General features: G+C 31.5%; 1 protein-coding gene across 2 annotated transcripts in view; it reads left to right on the plus strand.

The window, feature by feature from the left end:
• Nucleotides 1-4,996: 4,996 nt before the first annotated feature.
• LOC106466294 (histone H3.3) overlaps nt 4,997-6,395 on the plus strand; it is a 7,947-nt gene continuing 6,548 nt past the window's right edge. The window contains exon 1 of one of the 2 annotated variants that reach the window (XM_013926563.2): nt 4,997-5,129. The gene's annotated coding sequence lies outside the window, so the exon portion shown is untranslated. Of the gene's footprint in view, nt 5,130-5,313; nt 5,358-6,395 lie in introns of those variants that run through there. The other variant, XM_022394270.1, reaches the window with a different exon arrangement.

Here is a 6,395-nt window from a genome sequence, read left to right on the forward strand (position 1 = left end):
TATATATATAGAATTTCCTTTATATATATATATATATATTAGTCCCCCAGTGGCACAGCGGTATGTCTGCGGACTTACTACGCTAGAATCCGGGTTTCGATACCCGTGGTGGATAGAGCACAGATAGCCCATTGTGTAGCTTTGTGCTTATTTACAAACATAAAATGTATATTAAATTATCATTGAATAAACTGATACTATATGGAACCTGCTGTATCGCTATTATTATTATAAAGTTGATATTCTTAATTTTCACTTCAGGATGTTCATTGTATGTATAAAAAAGATGGAGCATATTTGACTATTTAGAGAACTTATTGGGTGTATCATCTTACACACAGTTAAAACTTCCATCGATAGTGGAAGTTAGATGAAAACACAACAAGAAATAAGATCATTATTTTGTTTTGAACTTGGAGCATGAAGGTGTGTATATTTACTGAGCATTTCAAAATGGATGAGTTCCAATACCACTTGCTTCGCTTCAATGTTCTCCGTGTAATGTTTTTTGTTTTGTTTTTTACCGTGATTAACTTTGGCGGCTAAAATTGGAACGTTTAACAGCGCTTCAAGAGTTATAGTGATCATTTCGGTACAGGACTTAACCAGAGACAAGAACGCCCTTGATAAAAATAAACTTATAAGATTAAGTTTTAAAAGTTAAGGTTTAAACACCGAAAGCTGGCGAAACATTGGAAACTAATAAGCCTAAAATCGGTGATAAAAATCATATTAACTGCAGCTGTTTGTTTTTCACATTCTTTTTAATTTGTCTATTGGAGACTCAAATTTTAAATCAAAATCAGAGGCGCGTAAAAATAGCATTTCATATATATCTTTTTTTTATCCAACAAGTCATTGTTTCAGAGGCGTTTGGTTCAGTAACCTTTTTTTATATTTTTTTGTTCAATGCGAAAAACACAAAACTTCATTTTATTACTTTCTGTCAGATTATTATTGTTATTACCAATTTGAAATAAATCGCATAGCAAAAAAACGGTTAATATTTCACACGTTAGGCCTAACACTCTATTGCACATTGTATCATACAAGTAAAAAAATTATAATACTCTACATTTATTGCTTATTACACATACGAATTAAATGCTTCAATTCTGTAATTCAGTGCTCTTACTTCTAATTCACAGTCAACAAGTAAAATTCTAAACAAATCATGGATTCTTTGATAGGTTGTTTAGGCCTGAAGACGAAAGGCGGAAGACTTTCGAAACGTCGACCTCTACATTTGTAGGTTTCTACAACAGGCAGTTGCTGTCCATTTAAACCATGGATTTTTTTTTTTTCTTGGTTTCTCAAGTGAACAATGCTATTCTCGGTACACATTTATAACTTAATAAAGTATATTTGACTAAAACATTTGTTGTGCAACATAGACCTGTTTAAGTAAGAAATTCAAATAAAGCATTTTCCGTTTTTTTATGTTATTTTTGTATAATTCACGCAATGGAGGATTAAATTGTTCAGTAAAACTCCTAACACGAATAATTCGATCGTTATATTACGCTTATCTCCGATCATAGTGGGATAGAGGACGCTAAATTATTCGAGTTATCAAACTGTTGACCTGAAACTAAGTTTCTTGTTATACATTACAGCAACTAGTATAAAATTAATAATGAAACTTTCAAACATTGTTGTTATTATATCATTGTTTGGAGAGTGTATATCTTATTTCAAATAATTATTTACATCAACAATTGTTATGGTGTATATGCCTTTTACAAACCAGCGAAGAATTTATACAATTTTACGTGTTATAAGACACTAATATTAAGCCCATGGTATTTTTAAACACTACATTCTTAATTTACTTCGTTAGAGACTTTTAAGAATTAGAAGTATAATGATAATATTTCAACAACACTATAGTTGTTGTCTCCATTGCCAAAGGCTCGTTTCGCTAATTCTAGAGCTCATCGGGCCGGCTGGGATACAACAGACATAGCAGTGGTCGGAAAACTATTTATATAAGCCATTTGATACAACTGACAGGGCTTGGCATGGCCTGGTGGTTAGAGCCATCGTCTCGCAATCTGCGGGTCGAGGGTTTGAATTCCCTTTACCAAACATCCTCGCCCTTTCAGTCGCGAGAGCGTTATAAAGTGACGGTCAATCCCACTTTTCGTTGGTAAAAGAGTAGCTTAAAACTTGGCAATGGGTGGTGTTGACTAATTCCCTTCCTTCTAGTTTATCCTTACTAAATTAGGGGCGGGAAGTACAGATATCCCTCAAGTAGCTTTGTGCAAAATTCAAACCAAACTAGACTGAGAGAGCATGACATTATATACACAGCAACAATTACATTATCTTTCTCAAAATGTGGTGTGGAGGATCTTTGTTAGACAGAGATTCTCGAATATGCAATGTTGTTATTAATTGTTTTTTCTGTTGTCTCTGTAGGAAAATAAAAATTCTCTGTTTGTTCATTAATTATTGCTGCATCTATAACGCAGTTGAATTAACTGTTAATTTTATCCTTCTATAAGTGATATAGAATATATATATATATATCTGATAACAGAATCACTAACTAATTAACCAACTGACTGATTGGTAATTGAATGTATTATCTTTAATGCACTAATTTTGAAGTTTAAGTATTTTACTCTAGGCTTAGAAAATTCTAGATTTCATGTGCTTATCACTTTACATTAGTTTTAGAACTCAGGAAGCTTTCAAACGTCACACATAATCATCACGCCATGTTATAACTCCCTCTATCAAACAAAACGTATCAAATAAAATATTAAAAATATAACCTACAATCCTACAATAGTATATCAAGGTAATGTTTCCTAAGTTTATAAGCAGATGTTGCCCAGGTAGTTTTGACATTCATGTTAACCAGATGTTGAAAGGTTGTAAACACGCATTAATTCTTTTACTAAAGCAACGGATATCTCATAGCAGCTTGTACTAATTTGCTCCCGTATCTGTGTGCACTCCCTTTGGCAGGACAGTTCTATTTTAAGGAGTGACACAGATACTTGTATAAATTGGTGTGAGTTGTGGGGTTTCTCTCTTGAATATGTCATTTGTAATAGTCATTTACGTAGGTAACCTATGGATTATGGAATACCACACCAATACCTTTTCGTCTGAATTGAACGTGCCGTGCAACATTATTTTCGCTGTTGTTGTCTTAACCGGATGTACCAGTGTTAGAAAGCTTCTCCTTTCCCACCAATCTCTGAGATGTCACCGTAAAAAGTAAAAACCCAGCCTATTTTGGTGTTAGGCCTTACACCTTCTTGTGAATAAAGATTTGCTTGTTCTTCTTTTTCTATCCGTTGTTCAGTTTATTCTCTACATAACATTTCCGAAACTTGCCCCATTGTGGAAACTTTTGCCTAACTTGCTGGATAGTAGTGCTCGTGAAGACGGCACGGTGTTATTATCTTCAAGTTACTCGTGATTTATGTATTTCATAAGAAGGAATTAACACAATTTCTAACAATGAAGTTGAAGATTTATGTAAATACAATTTCTCACAACGGATTGGATTATTTAACGATTTAACTTGCTAGCCGTGAAACAATTATTTAAGAAGAAAAAAAAAAGACCGGTACCATAAAAGTTTAAATGTTCAACAAGTTTATTTTCAACAAACTTCAAACAAAAGATGGAATATTTTGTGAAATTTACAAAGGACAACAATGTTTAGTTGTTAATTTTACCAAATTAGTGTTAATGATACTGTTGTTCACAGCATTAACTCGTTATTATTATTGATATGATAATTCAATTGAAATATTATTACAATTTCATTTCATACAAGAAGCGTTTCCGCGAGGATTTGGAAACACACAACGATTTATTTGATTTGACATTTCCTGTTTTTAGCTCACCCTCGAGGAACTCAGAAAAAACATTATGGTAACTGATATTTTCTCTCGAATATTTCTCATGTCAGGGGCGTAGGAGCTAGGTGGGCCAGGGGGCACGTGCCCCTCCAATAATTTCTAAACAACAGGCTATGTAAAAATATATAAATAAACATTATTATTACTGTGGCGGTATTTTAAAGCCAAAGAAATGTTATAGCTCCTATCCTTACATTTGGTTGGTTTGCATTAAATTTCATCCTACTGAAACAAGACATTAATGATTTGTATTCATTTATAGAACCAAGCTACTACTGACTATGTTATAACTCATGAATAATGTATTTTTTGCAAGAATTGCATTTAAAAAAAAATTGTAAAAACTACCCAGGGTTTATCTATAAAAGGTTTCCAATGTTATTTGTTTTTTAGCAAATCCAGATAATGGTATCATTTTAAAATAATCATGTATATATATATATATTCTAAGTACTTAAACTTATTTATATATTTTAATAATCGCTTAAATGTATTGCTTTTGGCAATAGTAAAGTATAATCTATGTGTGTTATATTCTTGGTTGTATTTAAATGTGGTATTATGACTATAATCAATGATGCTTTGACAATACAACTAAAAAATGTTATAATATTATGAACTGTGAAGTTTTTGGTGCTCCTCTCCTCTCCCACAGTACAAAAGTACTCTTACAGCCCTGCATGTAATTTCCGTCATTTTGGTGAATAATAAAGAGAGACGGGTTATTAATTATTCAATTTGTTACTCTTCTGAATACAGTTTAAATACGTTGCTTTGGTGTTTTCAAGTGATTTGTTTTTGTATTAAACTCAACAATTTTTGAATTATTTACAGTTCTAAACACTTGTGATATAATTATTTACTTATCGTGTTATAAATAACAGAAAATCAAATCAAAAGTAAGATATAGGTAATGAAACTAAGAATTGTCACTTCTTCCTCAATTGGGTTTATATTATATTTTTTATACCTTACATATGTAATGCTTGCTAATAAATATATAGTCGAATTTGAATTTTAACTGTTTACATTTAATGTTTGTTTTGTCTAGTGTTTACATTTGTTTACAGTTGTATTGTACTAAACAACAAAACTCGTTAACTCTAGATGGCGCTCCTAACCAATAATCTTTTGCTGTACGACAAAATTACTGTTTTTGGTTGACGAACGTTTACTTTGTGTTAGATTATAAGTGTAGAAGTCTACAAAGAAACATTTTTTCAATTTTGGGGTTACGTTTGAAGGGTATGTACAGGTTTATTTTGTTATGAAAACTAAATTTTAAAATTAAACTGCTGTGTTTGTTTTATGGGTAATACTTTGTTAACAAATATTCTAATGAGTGGTATTATTTCCTATTTAAATTTTAACTGACTGCGTGGTTTTTGTTTTCCTTATTTAGCATTAACTACTGTGTAGACGCCATGATGTAGGAAGCGTCCTCGCATAGCTTCAACCTCGACATTGGCTTTGGTACCAATACATTAGTCACTCTGTTTGTAATAAAACAATTTTTAAAATATAATTATATTTATGCAATATATTTCTTCACCCAAACAGTTAGTTTCGTTTAAAACCTTTCTAAAGGACCTAACGCTAATTAGTAGCAATGAAACGTCAAAGATAGTTATGACGTATTACCACCATTTTATGTGAGGTGGTTCGTGATTGGCCAATACGAGGACAATGCCCGATCATGACCTAAATAACTGTACTAGTATTACTACGGCTAGCAGTTACAAATTGCGTTGGCGTTAAAATTGAATCGTAAAAATAGACTTAATTGATAAGTGATTTCGAAACATTATTGTATTGATTAAAATTTGAATCAAGTGTTGTTTCGCTGTTGTTTATCTGTTGTTTGTTATTGTTAGCAAAAGCAAGTGTATTTGTTGCACGTGCTTTAAAATCGCGTTATCATTATTTTAATAGTATTGTTTTGGAAAGGATAAATTAAGAACTTCGCAAGAACGATGTTCAAGTATTCAAGTTCAATCAAGAAAGAAATATATTAAGTGTTATATTCATCCCAACTTCGGGCAAATGCAAGATGGAATTACACTTAATTGTTTTGCAAGAAATCAGAATTCCAAAAAATCAATGTGGAGCCAAATGTATCATTTGATTTAGCACTTGTCAATGAGTTGTAACTTATGACAAGGGCAAATTGGAAGAATAAGTGGTAGAGTTTATTTATCATATGTATGGTACTTTAAGATGTCTTTTAACATACTTATATATCCTATTTATATAGGAAATTTAAGAATATGCAGCACTGATGTTATTAATTTATTCTTGTGAATTATTCAACTGATAAGCTGTTTAAAATGAAACAAACAAAAAAAAAAAACAAGTAACAGATCATCTGGTTTACTACTCATTACTGTGTGTCAGTTATCATATGTCTTCATCACCTCTAATTATGTAGACTTTATAACAAGGAACCCACTTTTTAGAAAATAAAAGTTTTGAGACGGCTTGACTGGGTAATTAAAAAACTTTAATATAAAC

This window comes from Limulus polyphemus, unplaced genomic scaffold (genome assembly GCF_000517525.1).
Source record: "Limulus polyphemus unplaced genomic scaffold, Limulus_polyphemus-2.1.2 Scaffold2213, whole genome shotgun sequence".
Classification (NCBI taxonomy): Eukaryota; Metazoa; Arthropoda; class Merostomata; order Xiphosura; family Limulidae; genus Limulus; species Limulus polyphemus.